Below are 18360 nucleotides of genomic sequence, written 5' to 3'. Positions count from 1 at the left end.
GTGACCTTGGGCAAGTTACTGAAGCTTTCTAAGTCTATTTCCGTTTTTTTAGAAAATGGATATCATAAAACCTTCTTTGCCATGGGTGGTTAAGAGAAGTAGAATGAGATGTTAAACACAGAGCTTTTGGTCGAAGGCCTGGCACATAGCAAGTACTCAACAGACGTTAGCTATTATTTACAGGTTTGATGTCTCATATTGAATCTGAGTCTCTTTATGGGCACTGAGGATGAAAGGGTAGTAGGAGTCAGTAGAGGGCGCCCTTTGTGGTATTAGCCTGGCCGGAGACCAATCTGCATGGACTTTTTTTTTTTTTTTTTCCAGTATGCGGGCCTCTCACTGTTGTGGCCTCTCCCGCTGCGGAGCACAGGCTCCGGACGCGCAGGCTCAGCGGCCATGGCTCACAGGCCCAGACGCTCCGCGTCATGTGGGATCTTCCTGGACCGGGGCACAATCCCGTGTCCCCTGCATCGGCAGGCAGACTCTCAACCACTGTGCCACCAGGGAAGCCCTTCATGGACTATTTTTAAAGACACTAGTTTCTTGGACTTTCGTTTGGCCCCTGACCCTTTCTGACTTTTAGATTTTTTTTCTCCATTTTCCAAAATTAAGTTCCTTGTTCACACATTATCCAAGGTGAAGCACCCTGTAGTGTGTGTTAGTGATCACAGATGGAGGGTCTGTATGGGAGGAGGAGCTATAGTCGTCTCCATAATGCATGAAGAAAACAGTGAAGTGCATCCCCTTGCAAGGACATAATGGAGCTTGCTGAGGCTCTTTTGCATAAGGAACTGTTCCTGAGAGCCCACATTATTCATCAGCAAACAGTGCAGCAGTGTGAGAGTGGGCCGCCAGGGAAAGGATTCTTACTTTTGGCTTCACCACAAACTTTCTAGGTGACCTTGAGCAAGTCCAGTGACTTTGTGTCCTATTTTATTTGTCTTACAGTAAGTGGGTTGAGAGGAGAGACAGTCACAGCTTCCTAGACCAACATGAACCTCGGGAAGTCATCTTAGCCCATTCTCCCATGTCATGAAGACTATACTTCCAACCATTTTCAGAGAGGTAATCCTTCCTCCTGCCTTCCCTTCTTCCTCTTACCTCCCTCTATTCTTTCCCCCCTTTCTTTCATTTGTTTCCTTTTTTTGGTTCTTAAATTGTTGTAGAGGCATGGTGTTTGATTATGCCAACGATCTCGAACTGCAGAGCCTTCAGCGGCCAGGTAGGTCAAGTCAGTTGAGTAGAACACAGAAGGAAGTAGTGGTCCTGTAAAAGGCTGGAGAGTGCATGCACTCCAAGAGGCATCCATGGATGTTTATAACTGTACAAGCTAAAAAAAAAAAAATCTGCTTTTTGAGGCCTTTTATGGCATGTGGCCAATCTGACACGTCTGAATTATTTAAATGTCACCATAAGTAACCATTATCGCCAATAATGCTGAGCTAATGGGAGGATCTGATAATTAGATATCAATTTTCAAATATTATTGGCAAATACTCCATATGTGAAAACCTATAATTAGAAACAGTATATTACGGTGTGACTCTTTGCTCTGAAGAAAACCTGTTTAGTGCTTTTTAAAAAAACCATTACCTTTACAAAAATTCATCTTACACTCCTTTTCTTTTGGAAGACCTACTTTTAAAGGCAGGCAGAACCTTAGAGATACCCTAGGTGATCCAGGATGACCCAGTTAATTGGCAGACGAACAAAATAAAACACAAATGTCTTGATCCCCGATTCAGCATTTCCTGCTCTGACCACTTTAAAATTGTGTTGGTTTTTCTGGTTCCCAGAGAAAAATTTGGTTGTCCTTTCCCTAATTTTATTTTCTTCTTGTATTTGTTATTCTTAATTAACAAAGACTCAAAAATTCTCTGGCACACTTAGGTGGTACAAATGCACTAGTGTGTAAAGCAGAGGATGGACACAAGTGATCTTTTGATTCCCCCTTATTTTCCTTCCTCTTTTGGGCCGGGGCAAATCCATCACACCGCAGGTGCAGCATCAGCCAACACCTCTGGGAAAAGCTTAAAGGCGCAGCTGGTCTCCAAGCTGAGGGTATAAGCTGGAGCCACAATTCATCAGGCTCCTGAGAGGAACTGGGCATGGACGGCACATTAGCTGTTGTAGGAGGGTTGGCCAGGAATGGTGAACAGGGCAGGCTAGGGCTGCATGAACTGAAGTACAAACGAAAAGTTTTAAAAGGCAGAAGAAAAACGAAAGCCAAAAGCCCAGAGCCACCTGGCATGAGTCCAAATCGAAGTGGCTGGCTTGGCAGGATCAGGAAGGTGCTTGTGGAAGAGCCCTGGGGAAGAACATCTACTTCAGATTCTGATTTGGCTTCAACTGATCAAAGGCAAGCAGGCTAGCCTCCCTTTGAAATGAGGAACACAAACTGTGAAGGTTGGATAAGGCCTTAGAGATCACCTGGCACATCTAAAAACACCTCTTATTTCACAGAGGACACCTCAGAGAGGGGAGATCACATATTTGGAGGCCAAGCTTGACTGCATTCCTGCTCTCCAAAAACAGGGTCTTTTACAGAACCCTACACTGCATCACTTTGTCTGGGATTAGTTGAAATTCATATTCTGGCAGGGTCTCAATGGGCAGGGTCCAAAACTTTCTGAAGAATGTTGGCCTCTAGCACTCCATTAATCAGTTACCATTTATTAGACGCATAGGAAAACATTCAATTTAGGAAGAGTGCTGTGGCTTGTTTAGTAACCTCTGTCTTGATCTACCTACTTGCTTAGGTAGATCAGAGATAGGGTGGACAGCTCAATCAATCATGCTGATGGCCAACTTATTACAAAAAAATTAAGTCAGGTCATCTAAACAATGTTCATTGATTTTTTTTAAAACATGGCAGTGAATTGATTATAATGGTTGATTTGTTCTATAACTTTAATTTGTAAAATGCATAAATTGAACTTCTTTTAATTTGATGGATTGTGTGTTGCAAACTCTATAAGGGCATAGATATTCAAATGTAAGAAGTGTAAAGTGGATTTGAAACATGAGTAGGAGTTGGAAAGTGAGCATTCAAGACAGGAGATGCCTCATGAATAATAATAATATGAATTAGCTAACTTTATTAATAGACTTACTTTAATAGAAGACTTATTATGTACTAACCACTATAGTGAGTGACTTACATGTATATGGTATAAAGTGTGATCGTCTCTATTTTTCATAGAGAGGTCAAGTCGCTTGTCCAAGATCTCAAATAAGACCGAGTCAAGGATATAAGCCTCATGCCCTATACTGTCTAGTTCTGAATCTTATCTGGTTTGGAGGTAGTTCGAAAATCAGAGTGGTGCAGAGATTGGAGTATTAGATGAAGAGTTAGGTGACCCGAGTCCTTAGCTCTGATTTTTCCTCCAACTCAGATCATGCTGGCCATCTTTCCTGCCTGTAAGTGGTGAGGTTGGACAAGTCTAGATGATGTCTTAGGACTCTTTTTCTGAGTTTCTACTCTTAATAGCACCCATGTAAGCAGCATTTCTTATGCCTGTGAAAAACACTTGATCCTGGCTTTTTAAGAGAAACTGTGTTTAACAGTGTTTTTAAAAAAGAAATGGTCTAAAGAGGCAGACAGAGCTAGGGCCATATCCTGGAACTACGTACATCACCTTGGACAGATTAGTCTAACTCTCTGGGCCTTGGTTTCCTCACCTGTTGGAAGGGGATCATCATTTATCTGCCTCACATGGGTGTTGTGAAGATTAAATGAGACAGCATGTCTTGAGCAGTGCCTGGTACATAGTAGAATCTCAATAATCATACATTTCCTTTGGAGTTCTCAACTTAGAAAATTAGAGTCAGGTGCTGAAAACCAACTATCTACTCTTCCAACAAGGAAATTAATACATTTCCTGAAAATTATCTGGAACAGCTTTTCTTTTTTCTTTACCTCTTTTGCTTCTCTCTCTTTCACTCTCCCTCTCCCTCTCCCTCTCCCTCTCTCTCTCCCTCTCCCTCTCTCACTCACTCTCGCTCTCAAGCCCAACCCTTATTTAGTGCTTTATTTTTCCCTCATAACATCCTTGGGAGGTAGGAACTATGATTGTCCCTTTTCACACTGAAGAAACCAAGGCATAGAGATATTAAGTAACCTGCTCAAGACATACAGCTAGAAAGTGATGGAGAAGGACTTAAGCTAAGACAGCCTGGCTTCAAAGCCCATGCCCTAAACACCACCTCCCACATGTCACATGATCATCCCAAAGAACCCTTGATTTTGAATCAGAGGAGTGGGACTGTCCATTAAGTATCAAAAGTATAGATTAGCTGGCTGGGAGCATTTATAGCTCTTAAAGGCAATACAGATTCCTCCAAAATGACTGAAGCTCAAGAGATCAGAGTGAATATCTAGGGATGGATCATCTCTATGCCAAAAATCTGTGTACCACTGAGACATCTTCTATCCCTCAGTTAAGGACAGAATAGATTTCTAGAATATTAGAAAGATTTTAGAACACAGGCACAAGAGTAGTTCTGCAGTTTGGTTGCAATGAATCTTTACAGAAGAATTTGGTAGGTACCACGATTTTTAAAAATTAATTAATTATTTAAATTTTATTAATTTAATTTTTTTTGGCCGCGTTGGGTCTTTGTTGCTGTGTGCGGGCTTTTCTCTGGTTGTGGCAAGTGGGGGCTACTCTTCACTGCGGTGCACAGGCTTCTCATTGCGGTGGCTTCTCCTGTTGCGGAGCATGGGCTCTAGGCGCATGGGCTTCAGTAGTTGTGGCACGTGGGCTCAGTAGTTGTGGCTCACGGGCTCTAGAGCGCAGGCTCAGTAGTTGTGGAGCACGGGCTTAGTTGCTCTGTGGCATGTGGGATCTTCCCGGACCAGGGCTCGAACCCATGTCCCCTGCATTGGCAGGTGGATTCTTAACGACTACGCCACCAGGGAAGCCCAGTACCACGATTTTTATTTTGTTTTATTTTAACATGAAATACAGGTATATAAGCAGGTGTCCTTCTCCCTCAGACCAAACAATGGGCAGGACTCAGAAAAGGCTCAACCTGCAAACTCCCCAATTATCACATTACTGCCTTCAAAGTTCAATTCTCCCTTTTCCCCAGCTCATTTCCAAAATGTATTTTCAAAGGCAGTGTCATTTTTGGAATTAAGACTATGTCATGCATTTATTTTAATGAGACAATGCTAATTAAATCTTTACATGCTGGTTACTTAGGGTTTCAATTTTGCAGTTTAATGGTAAAACCTTTTAAGGAATTCTCCTTTGCAAGCACTATGCTAAAAAAGTGCATACACCTCTCTACCTTTAGAGAGGTTGAATGACAACCCAAGCATTTCCATTTCCAAATGAGTTAAATCCTTCGCCAAACAAAGAAACAAAAAATAAAGTAAGGGATGGGCATTTACCAAAACCAAAAATAAAGCAAGGGATGGGCATTTATCAACACATTTACGTATCGATCTTAATTACTCTGGCTGCAAAGATGTAAACGAAAAGCAAAGGGAGTTAAATTGTTAGCCCAAGAAAGATAGGAAGCATCCCTTCCAAATAATGAGGTATTTTGTAGCCTTGTAGACACTTCCCATTTTTACACCTAATGTTTGTTGTGGAGTCGTTTTGGCTGAGTAGTAGTCATAATAATAGCAGTCAGTACTTGCTAACAGCAGTTAGCTCTTACAATGCCACAGGCACTGCACTAAGCACTTCACATAAATTATTGCATTTAATGCTCACAACCCTATGAGGTAGGAAACATTAATTTTTCTATTTTTATGGATGATGAAATGGAGACTCAGAAAAATGAAATAAGCTGGCCAAGATCTTGGAGCCAGTAGAGTGGTGGAGAGTCTGTGAATCCAGGCACCTGAGGCCAGAGCCCAAATCATGCTCCTCTTCTATCCCAGTCTGTCTGGGCAGGAGGAGTCCTTGCCAATATTTTAATCTGCCAGGACTAAATTGAGTTTCGCGGGGTAGAGACCCTGTTTCCGTCTTGTTCACAATGACACTGGCCTGGCATCTACACAGTGGGCACTCAATAAATAAATAAAATAGTTGAATCAATTAAAATATGCTTTCCAGGTGCCCAAATATGACAATGATATTAAGTTTGCAAATGTTCAGTCCTACTGGGTCTCTTCTACATTTGGGCTGATATAAACCCTGTGCTTTTAAACGTCACACTTTTATTTAAAATAAAGAAGAAGAAAAAGCTTGCAGTTTAGCACATATCTGCTCCCCATCCATCCTCATGCTTGTGATTTATGAAAATCCTGCTCTCTGATTTTTTTCCAGACTCTGATGAAATCAGGATTCAGACTAAATGCAAAAGAGGTCTAATAAACTGATGCCTAATTTAATTAGATTCATTAAATCAAACAAATACTCATTGGGTGTTTACTGTGTCACAGGGCCAGAAAGACCAGACCCTGCCCTTAAAGAATTTATAATCCTGTGGAGAGAGAATAAGACAAATACACAAGTGACTCTGTAAAATAAGATACATATCAAAAGGAAGGAAGGAGTGAGTAGATATGTGGATCCTTGGGTAGGAGAGATTAGAGTTGCCAGCATGTGACAGCCCCATCAGCGCTCTCCAGTCCAACCCTCTGATGACAGAAGTGTTCTGTACTGGCACTTCCCAACAGGGTATTGAGTAAGCTACTGAGTCCTGGAAATGTAGCCGGTATGAATGAGAAATGGAATTTAAAATTTTTATTTCAACTACATGCAAACAGCCAGATGTGGCCAGCAGCTACCATATTGGGCAGCAGAGCCCTAGATCTACAAACTTAGCTGTTTATTACCCAGGGATCTTTTTAAGAATGCAGATTCTCATTCCGTATGGAGATTTTGATGAAGTTGGGCTGGGATAGGGTTTGGGTGTATAAAGCTCCACATGGGGCTCTAAAGCAGACCAAGTTTAATACTCCAGCCTCAGGCTATCCTGGCTGGTCTCTGTCCTGTCACCACTCACAGGCTCAGGGGTCTGGCAGCCACGTTGGCCTGGGCCTGATAAAGGCAAAGATGTCGCTTGACTTGGCTTTGCTCTAAGCCACTCTGTTTCCTTCCTCTACCTACTCAACCAAATGTTTTTAGAGGTGACCCAAACTCTAAGCTAATATATAACTGAGGTCCAAGGTTGTGTTTTATTCCTCTTGGTAGGCACTGTGCCACATTGCCTGGCCTATGAGTGGTATATAAATGTTGGCTGAAACAACCACGATATGTCACAAAACACATTTTCAACAGTCTTCCACTCATGGGGCCTGCCACCCCGGAGAACAAAGTCCACCTGAAACAGGTGTATGGATGATGGTGTGCAAAAAGCAAACACAGGAAAGCCAATGCGCTCTTTAAAAGATTCATAATTTGACTCCAGAAGGAAAGTCATAAAGAAAGAATTCTTTTGTCCAGAATCTCAGGATAAGGCAAACAAGTCTGGACTCCTGCCTTCAAACCAAGTATCAGAGTGCACCATTGTTCTCCTTACCCTCTTTGAAAACAGTTGTCAGAAACCATCCTGCATAAAAACTAACCTAAACAAAAAATGTCTATCCCTGTAGCAAATGCCATGATTCTTTGTCTATTTCCTAAAGACAAGGCTGAGTGTAGGAAACTTTTTAGAAATTACGAATTTTTGATGGTGCCTGATAGAGTGCTGAGTGTTTAGGGGGAGCTCAGAATCCGTTGTGGAATGCATAGGCCTTTAGGTGCTAATGCCCCTATCTGTTTTGTGTTTTAAGCATTTTAGTTGGCTCCCATCAAAAACATTTGTCATTTTGGGATCATACCCTTGGGCAAGATAATAGTAGAAGACATGAGATAAAAGTAATGCTAAAAAACCAGCAAGGCAAATTCATATTATGGTAAGAAAGATGGAAATCGTTTTTGAGAACTCAGGAAATGATCTCTATACTTCCCGCTAGAAGAAAGGGGATGGGAAAACATGCCAACTGATAAGGCAGCTCTTGAGAAGATGAGAGTGAACTCAGGATTTGGAGCCAACAGATTGAATTAAAATCCAGCTCTGCATGCCTGAGAGTCACTTTTCTAGACTCCAAGTCCTCCTTTGAGAGCAGTGTGAGCATCCTTTCTTCATGGGGTCGTTTAAAAGGCTCAAATGAATTGTCCTCCCTCAAAAAGATATGTTGAAGTCCTAACCCCTGGGACCTCAGAAAGTGACCTTTTTTGGAAATAGGGTTGTTGCAGATGTAATTAGTTAAGATGGGGTCATACTGGCGCAGGGTGGGCCCCTAATCCAATATAACTGGTGTCCTTATAAGAGGGAAGATGATGTGAATACAGGGACACACAGGGAGAATGCCGTGTCAATGAAGGCAGAGACTGGAGTTATACAGCTACACCAGTACACAAGGAACACCAGTTTGCCAGCAAACCACCAGATGCTAGGAAGGGGCAAGGAAGGGACCCTCTGCAGGTTTCAGAGGAAGCATGACCCTGCTGATATCCTGATACCTTGATTTCAGACTTCTAGCCACCCAAACTGTGAAACAATAAATTTCTGTTGTTTACGTCACCCAGTTTTTGGTACTTTATTATGGCAGTCCTGAAAATAATACAGTGCTATATGTGTATTAACTACTTTCCTAATTAGTTTTACATGAATGCTTATTTAATATTTAAGGTGCTCACTCTCCTCACCACCTTTCTCCCCACTACATACCTACAACACATACACTGATTATGAAAAGAGGTTGTTTTCTACCATTGCCTATACATCTTATGGATAGGGAGATACCCATTCTTTTTTTTTTTTTTTTTTTTTTTTTTGCGGTACACGGGCCTCTCACTGTTGTGGCTTCTCCCGTTGCGGAGCACAGGTTCTGGACGCACAGGCTCTGCGGCCATGGCTCACGGGCCCAGCCGCTCTGCGGCATGTGGGATCTTCCCAGACCGGGACACGAACCCGTGTCCTCTGCATCGGCAGGCGGACTCTCAACCACTGTGCCACCAGGGAAGCCCACCCATTCTTAATTTTAAACCTCGTGGTAAACTCGAGGATCTTTAGAGCTTCTTCTCTAGGACTTAGCAAGCAAGACTAATACTTACTCATGAGCTATCTCAGCTCTATGCCAAAATCATTTTTCCTCCACTGTTTTGAAAGTCATATGCCAGTTACAGTTTGCAGACTTCTTGAACCTACAGTCTTTCAAATCCCTTTTAAACCTCAGATTCTAAGACAGGCAAAGGAAGCTGGACCAGGAAAAAAAATTGTTTTTTCTGTTTACATTACTTGCAGGATCAAGAAAGTTTTTTTTTCTTTCTTTGTAAGAAATGAGCTATTTTTGCATAACTGGAATCATAAGGTAGCAATTTAACATTATTGAATTGAGAAACTGAACGCTAAACAACAAAACATGAACCAACAACTGGGCTACTTTTATTGCTCCTTTTTAGTACCAGCAAGTGCAGTGATATAAAAACTACCATGAAATCAATTAATTTTAGTCTTTTTACAAATTATTTTAACTCTCCTCCCGTAATATGTCTATATAAAATAATTGCTCTGTAATTACCGACATGATTAAATGTTAAATAAACGCGAAATCTTTAGTTCGGCAGCCTTAACATGCCTAGAAGGCTAAGTTTCATTACTTCTTTTTAACAACTTCACAGTATATTGCTTAGTATTTTCACTGCACACATGGATTTCAACATGCCATGTTAATAAATGTTCTATAAGGAGCCAGTTGCTACAATGGCTCTTGATTATACATTCAAAACTACATATAGACCAATGAAAAAAATAGACTCATCATGGTTGGTACTGAAAGTGCCAGTATGTAGGCTGCTAATACAAACGCTGTAGATTTTTGGATGCCAACTAAGTCAAGCAACTCCATTAGATTGTATTAGATTTTCTTTTGCTCCCAGACTGAATGAGAGTTTAGTTTGTAACAGTGAAAATAACTTCTCATCAAAAAAATGGCAAACATTTTTACATCCATTTCAGAATATTTATTGCGTTTTTCTTTGCTCAAAGAGAGTTCTGTACTATCTTTTGTTATATTTTTTTATATCCAGTAGTAATCTTTATTACCTAACTGACATTTTCACAAAATTTTTATTTAAAAAATGAAAGCATCCAATGTCCTTCAGAGGGGAGCCTATACTTTTAGATCTCATCTAGCGATATTTCTCTAAAGAATCTGACTGCTTAGAATTTGCCAATTAGAAGACTAAGTGCTGTTTAAATCTCAGACTGAGAAAATGTCAAGAACATATCCCTTCCACATTGAAATGTTCCTTTAAAATTTGGAGACCAACATACAGAAGTATACATATCTTTCGTGTAAAAAGTTCCTGCTACTCAAGGTTAAAGACTGCAGTGTTCCGGAGAGTGACAGTATTTGCCCTTCAATTTGATAGACCTTAAGCACATTGTATTTCTACAGAATGCCATCTTTTTTAAAGAAGCAAAATAAAGCCATCTGTCCCTGAACTCTTAAAATAAACTTGGTTTCAGTTCTTTTTCTAAACTATTTTTATATAACTTTGTTCTAATAAGGACTCAAGGAACCTGATTTTCTTCATCACTGGGAGAGGATAAATATAGCAAAAAGTGTGCCTGTCTGTTCAAACCTTCCCTTTGAAGGCTTGGGGGCTGCAGTGGCTCTCTAAGGAAGAGTGCTAAGATAGCCAAAGGCCAGGGGTGGGGAGCAGGATATAGAGCAAGAGGGACAGCACCGTGGGAAGTGCTTTGCCTGCATTCTCACAGCATGAGATGGTGGCAGATGTGATTATTTTCATTTTATAAATGACCCTAGGGCTCAGCGATCAAGTGACTTGCCAGAATTCCCACAGCTAATTGGTGAAAGAGCTGATATTAAATCCAAGTATGTTACATTCTGAGTGAGAACCCTTTCCGTGAACCCACTTGCCTCAGTGATCTTTTTTTTTTAATATATTTATGTACTTATTTATTTATGGCTGTGTTGGGTCTTTGTTGCCGTGTGCGGGCTTTCTCTATTGCCGCGAGCGGGGGCTACTCTTCGTTGCGGTACACGGTGCACTTTCATTGCGGTGGCTTCTCTTGTTGCGGAGCACAGGCCCTAGGCGTGTGGGCTTCAGTAGTTGTGGCACGTGGGCTCAGTAGTTGTGGCTCGCGGGCTCTAGAGTGCAGGCTCAGTAGTTGTGGTGCACGGGCTTAGTTGCTCCGCGGCATGTGGGATCTTCCCAGACCAGGGCTTGAACCCGTGTCCCCTGAATTGGCAGGCGGATTCTTAACCACTGTGCCACCAGGGAAGCCCCGCCTAAGTGATGTTATGGGACCTCCAGTAAGTAGCGTGAATACACTGCAGCGTTCTCCCAGGTACACAGAATAAAACTAACTTGTAAAGTAAAACCTTGGTTAACCAGAAGATTAGGCTCAGGGAATTTGCAAATTTAAAGGTTTCCTAGAAAGCTTTTAGCTTCAATCTCTAATACCCACTTTCTTGCCTTTGATAATGATAGTTAAATTTTTGTTTTTTTTAAAAGACATTTTTTCTTCAAGGCCTTGATAATGAACTCATATTGGAAAATTTTTAAAAATCTAAAGCCTTGGTTATTAACTTATTTTCTTCCAATTTCCCATTTTCTCCTAAAAGTGGACTCTAGAGGAAAAGAATTCCAGTTAATTAGGATTTTAGTAAGCTGGTTTTTAAATTGGTTTAGTAAATTAAAATCAGGTGAAAGCTACCTCCCTGAATTTGAAATAGTTTCTTATTATAGATTCTCTTTGATGCCAATGTGTTCACCTATGTTAGTATGCATTCAAAACTAATGGTCCAATACTCAAAGTACTTCAGCTCATGGATGACCTGGATGCCATAAATCCACCAGAGCACATTAGTGGGATGGTCCTTAATTACACAGTTTAGCCTTTGTGTAATCAATGGTGCAGAGGAACAGCTGAGAACATTGAAATGCCAGCAGTCATTGTAAATCATAATGCATTCCATCGTCTCTTCCATTCATGTGTCTTATTAAAAGTAAAAAGAATAGTTTCAGTTAAATATCTGTATTGCCAATCATAACCATTAAAATATAAAATAATCCAATGCTATTATAAGATCATCTTTATTACTTTCCCTAGTTTTCTAATGGAAATTGTAGTTACTTTTTGAACTTTAAATATAGGAATGATATTTTTAATGAAGCAAAATTAAAGTTATCTCTTAGAAAGGTTGACTAAATAAAAAGGTTATTTCATAATAAAGTACATTTTAGAATAAAATGCAGTGCAATCTTATCTATCTAGGACTAACATACACCTTAAAAGCTTTCTGTAGAGTTTTAGGTTTAAGAGTACACTAGTTAAACTGTGGAATGTTCAACTGGTTATAATAGTGATGAAATATATTAATGTTGTTTTATTATTACTTGAAGTTATATTTAAATGAGGATAATGAAGACATAATTTGAACACAAGACCAGAAAATGAGAATTATTTTCTTGGAGAATTAAGCAACTTTTAATAAGCTTCAGCAACTTGGGATAAAATAGGGACAGGTAACTGATTTTTTAGGTTATTGTACCCTTCAAAGGAACAATAGAAATGAATTAGAATAGTTGACTGAACAGTTCTTCTGTGTAAGGCACTGTTGGGGAGTGGGGGGAAGTAGGCATCCAAAGTGGAGGTGAAGTTGCATGCAAAGCAGTGATGTCCAGAGCCAATTGTGAGCATTTCTTTTCACATCCAAGTTTAGAGACATCGTGTTGTTAGCTTATGATTGGTCATGGTGAGTGTATTTACACCACAGAAATTGGCAAACACTACGAATCAGGCTTATCTTTTTGGAGAGCTGACTTAAACATTTACCAGCACACCGCTGGTGTCAAGGCACCAAAGTAGCAGAGGTGGAATAGGTACATGGAATCAGAACTATTTCATTATGAATGAGATTCAAGGTCTCTAAGATAGGAACGGAAATCAAGACAGAAAAGAAGGATGGTGCCTAGCTATGGAGGGCTTTTTATGCTTCACTAAGAAGTATTCTCTCAATTTATTATCCTTGTCAGAGACCTAGCAGAAAACAGAAGGTACATTCAAAAGGAAGTGAATAAAGAAAATTTTTAAAAAGGGATCATTTACAAGGTCATGGACAAGGTTAAGGTAAACTCACAAAGGATGGCTGAACACCCCTGAGCTAGCTACTGCACGAAGCAGAAGTCAACAAAAACGAGATGGCCGAGGACCCACTGGGACAGTCCATACAATCTGATTCCCAGGTTACAAAGCAAAGTGGAGTAGGGTGGTTCTGGAGGGGTATGGAAAATATCCAGCACAATCTCATTATCAGTGGGGACGGCTAAATGTCTTTGCAGGGAACTATGGGATCATTTCTACAATTCAGAAAGATTGATCCACCAGCTATGTGTAAGACAGGAGAGGGAACATAATGGATATGGGGAAACCCACTAAGAAGCACTTTCAATAAGCTAAATAAGAGGTAATGAGAACTGAAATTGGTAAGACTTAAGAAGATCTCAAGAGGCATGGAGAGAAAAGTAGAATAATAGGGCTTCCCTGGTGGCGCAGTGGTTGAGAATCTGCCTGCCAATGCAGGGGACACGGGTTCGAGCCCTGGTCTGGGAGGATCCCACATGCCGCGGAGCAACTGGGCCCGTGAGCCACAACTACTGAGCCTGCGCATCTGGAGCCTGTGCTCCGCAACGAGAGGCTGCGATAGTGAGAGGTCCGCGCACCACGATGAAGAGTGGCCCCCGCTCGCTGCAACTAGAGAAAGCCCTCGCACAGAAACGAAGACCCAACACAGCCAAAAATAAATATAAAAATACATAAATAAATAAAAGATTACTATTTTAAAAAAAAAAGAAAAGTAGAATAGTAATAAAAGTGTTCAGGGGGCTTCCCTGGTGGCGCAGCGGTTGAGAGTCCGCCTGCCAATGCAGGGGACACGGGTTTGTGACCCGGTCCGGGAAGATCCCACATGCCGCGGAGTGGCTGGGCCCGTGAGCCATGGCCGCTGAGCCTGCGCGTCCAGAGCCTGTGCTGCGCAATGGGAGAGGCCACAACAGTGAGAGGCCCGTGTACCGGAAAACAAAAAAAAGTGTTCAGGGAACCAGAGATGTACTGCTATAAAGCACAGTACAAATATGAAAGATAATGGCATCTTAGTGAAAAATAAGTGGCTCTGTCTCCATCATCTCCTTTGATAACGATTTGGTGATAGTGTCTGAATTAAGTTATATGTCAATACAAAGATGAAGTGAAAACAAATTATTACAGGGGCAGCATACTAACTCAGTGCTGAAACGATCTCTGTATTATGAACTATAATAATTGAGATCAGGCAGAAAAGTAGATCTCTCCATGGAGGACAAATCAATAACAACTAGGTTTTATGGTCATTAGCACCCTAATGAAATTACTTACCATCTAAATCTCTTGGAGGATCTTGAACACTCAACATCAGTCACGTCTTTCATGTTAACACCCGGCCAGATGTGGCTAAGTACAATTTACATAATGGAGATCAGGAACAAGAATGATATTCCACACATGAAACATTTGCATACCAAGCAAGAGGGTCTTAAGATAACCCTAAACTAGTATTTAAAAATTTACATCTGTGGGCAACACAGTTGATGTGTTGTCAGTTAGCCAGTGTCTTAATCAGGGGTTCATCTACAGTAAAAGGAAATGTATTAACAGCGGGGGGGGGGAGGCAATGGAAAGCAGGAAATAAAAGAATGTGTATTAGCTTACTAGACACTCTGTGTCACTCTCACATACATTTTTAACCAAGAGGTGGAAAAGTTAAGTAACATGCCCAAGACCACAGAGAAAGGAAGGAGAGACTTTCTCCTCCTGTCCTCTTTAGCTCTTAGTCTTGGTATGTCAGCCCAGATATGTCAAAGCATTGGCATGCCACTCAGCCAGCTCAGGCACCTGAACCGTTGCTCCTGCAATTCTTCTCTCTGGAATTCAAGCCTTCTGTTCTCTTCCCCTTTCCATGACTAGATTCAACACATCCCATCCCTTCTGTACATAATGCAAACTCCCCCTTTGCGGAACTTCATAATAATCTGTCTTGTCTGAACTCCAGTGTACTTTAGAGGAAGGGGGAAAGGAAGGTCTGAGATTAATGGCCCCCCTTTTGCTCTATTCTATGCCTCACGGTCTTCTGTATCTCAAACCCATCGAGCTTCTTCCAACCTCCAAATCTTAGCTTACAAAGCTCCCCCCTGCACCCCATTGCCTGGCTAATTCTCACTTATGCTTGGGATTTTGGTTGAAATGTCACTTCTTTAGGCAGGTCTTCTCTTAGAAGCCTCCAAGTAATGTTCTATTCTGGCCTCATGAACTTCTCTTTCACTGGACTTAACACAGACATACTTTTACATTTCGTTGTGTGATAATCGGATTAATGCTTTTATCCCCCCTCAGAAGGCAAGCCCCACATAGGAGGGGACTGCATTTCATCTGTTTTGCTCACCACTGTATCCCCAGCTCACACAAAAAGCTCTGTACAGAGGTGATGCTGTCAATATTTGCCAAGTGACTGAAGTAAATGACTGTCATGTTCTAAGCATTATAGCAAGAGCTTTCCCACACATCTTCAGAGCAACCCTGTGGGGTCATATCACTCCTCCATTCTACAGATGAGACAGCTTGGGGGATCAGACAAGTCTTTTAACCAAGATCACACAGCTAGTATTTGATAGCGTTGAAATTCAAACCCAGACCCATCTCATCCGAGCCCCTCTTTTTTTGTTGTTGTGGAATTTCCACAGATGATCACTTAATTATTTTGTCTTGTCTCTATTCATTCTGTTTCCCCAATGAGTCTCAAAGCTTCTTTGGGATGGAAATAACACCTTGTACACTTTTTTCATTCCTCCACATCACCCTGCTAATAGCACTGGATATTCTACATGCATTTAATGAATACTTTTTGATTAATAACACTTCCTTGGCATTAATAACATAAAAGCATCCCCAAATGAGTTCAGCTTTCTATAATAACCTGTCTAAAACAGTAATGTACTAACATCTCTGAGTATAAGTACAGGTTTAAGGGCTACTAATTTCTACCAAACTATTTAGGAAATAATTTTTTTTTAATTATGAGAAGAAACAGCATGGCAAAATGAAGAAGACATATGATATGGAAATCCCTTTCCTCTTTCATCCCCTGAATATTTGTAAGTGTGTTTTCCATGTGCCAAGTACTCTTCTAGGTGCCAGGGACTCAAGGCTGAGTAAGCCAGAGTCTTTCCCTTAAGGAGCTGTTTGGTGGAGGGGTGGTGTCACTATGATGTGAATAAATAACCTTAAACTAAGATAACACACTGTGCTTGAAGTGAGGACAAGGAAATGTGGGAAAGTCAAAGACAGTGTGACTAACTCAGCCTGGAGGAAAACCAGAGTTAAAAACACCTGGTCCTATACACTAACTGGCTGTGAGATACTGGACAAATTCTTTGTCTCAGGTTTTTTCCTTATCTTTAAACCAGGGATAATAGTTGCTATGCCCTCCTCTCAGCACACTAGAAAATGCTGTTTATTGGCAAGGGTAACCAGAGGTGACTAACTGGGTGGTACTGGCTGTCCCCAAGGGCTAAGAGTATCACTATCTCCAATTACCTGTAAATGCACCCAGCTACCAGTTGGGAAGCTCTGATTAGAAGGATTAAACAGACAATGAATATAAGGTTCTCTGTATATAATTATTATTTTCAGCCCTCAAAGAATTCAAAGAAAATGAGGCACTTAATTGTATTCTAACACTCCCATTCATGAGTAAAGGAGAATCTGCTAGCTGAAACAGGGTAGAGGCTATAGAAGCTAAATCATAGCAACTTTTTCCTATGTCAATCTACCAGGGGTCTTCTTAAGAGTCACTTGATTTGGCTTGCCTGGTACTTCCTCTTGCTTTGTGACTGACCTGCTCCCAGGAGGACTCTTGGTTACACTGCATTGGGTTCTAATCTTCTCCCAACCAGGAGCTTTGTAGTTTGGTCAAGAAGCAAGAAGATAAATGTTATTCAAGAAGCAAGAAGATAAATGTTATGAAGATGGTGATACACAGAATCAATAATAACAGTGGTAGCAGCAGGATTTATTGAGCATTTACAAGATGCTAGCCATTGTTCTAAGAGTTTTATATGCCTCAACAACTTTATTATCTAACAATGGATTTCAGAGAGTTGAGGCTTTTGGGTCTGTTAGTTCTAACAGTGTCTTGAATTCAGCTCCTCTTTGGAGAATGATAGCTCTGAACTGAACCTTTTTTTTCTGGTTAGAAAATCTGATTCTTTGAATCACAACTTAGGGGTATTATAATATTTTCAGAGAGAAAAAAGAGAGAGTGGATACAAAGCAGAATCTAGAAACAAAAAAGCTCTAATGTATTCATCTGTTTGCCACTTCTTTCAAAGTATATCCGCTGACTCAAGATTTCTTGCATGTCTGGACAAATATAAAGCTCTCTTGGGGTTCATCACAAAAGGTGACAACTGTGTGAACTATCGACTTCTCAAATACCTAGTCTGAATCTTCTTGTCTGTTAAAATACCTCCACTTGCCTCCAAAAGAGCATCCAGACACAACAGCAGTCAGAATGCCAGATTTCCACATAATAATACTACTACTATCCATTGCTACTATTTAGTAAGTACGTACCTTGGTCCAGGAAATGTGCAAAGGGCTTTAGACACATGATCTCATTGAATGAATCCAGTGATTCTATAAGGCAGGTTCTATTATTATCCCCATTTTACAGATGAGGATACTGAGGCTCACTGAAATCACTCCAGGCCACAGCTAGGATGCAGTTTTGGAACCAATTCTTCCCAACTCTAAGACCTGCCTAGTTATCCACTCTCTTTGCCCTGCCTCGGATTGTACATCCTGTAATACTATGGCAGGGACTCAGATTGTTCTGATGCATCACTTGGATGCCAGAAGGATCTCTTAAAGCAAAACAATATTTAGAAGCAAATCTCAAGTAGTTTCTAATATTGCTAGCAGCTTTAAGCTCTTGTAAAAATCACTCAATACTTTTTGTAATATTCAGCAATCTCCTTATCTCTGCAAATATCAAAGTAACTTTTTTCACAATTAATACTTGGACTTCTTTTCTCTGTGTAACAGGAAGATGTTTTTCAATTTTTAGAAACCTTCTAAATTTAGATGATGATATAATTCAATACGCCATGTGATGGTACTGGTTAGGAGAATGCAATCTTTAAGTATGCATTTTCATCTATTTAAAATTACTTACCTTAAAAACAATTTAAAAACATGCTGTTAATAACTCCAATGTAATTTTAAAGGATAATTCAGTGATGATTGGTTAAATAAAAATATCAGATTTAAAAAGTTAAAGTAATAAAA

At 40.6% G+C, this 18360-nt stretch overlaps 1 long non-coding RNA gene across 1 annotated transcript in view; it reads left to right on the top strand.

The window, feature by feature from the left end:
• LOC132496678 (uncharacterized) overlaps positions 1-18360 on the top strand; it is a 397701-nt gene that overhangs the window by 354677 nt on the left and 24664 nt on the right. The window contains exon 4 of the long non-coding RNA XR_009533517.1: positions 949-1065. This is a non-coding gene — a long non-coding RNA (uncharacterized LOC132496678). The remainder of the gene's footprint in view (positions 1-948; positions 1066-18360) is intronic.

Source organism: Mesoplodon densirostris, chromosome 10 (genome assembly GCF_025265405.1).
Source record: "Mesoplodon densirostris isolate mMesDen1 chromosome 10, mMesDen1 primary haplotype, whole genome shotgun sequence".
Taxonomy (NCBI): Eukaryota; Metazoa; Chordata; class Mammalia; order Artiodactyla; family Ziphiidae; genus Mesoplodon; species Mesoplodon densirostris.
The sequence above is the reverse complement of the archived record's forward strand: the minus strand, read 5'-3'. Positions and strand labels throughout refer to the sequence as shown.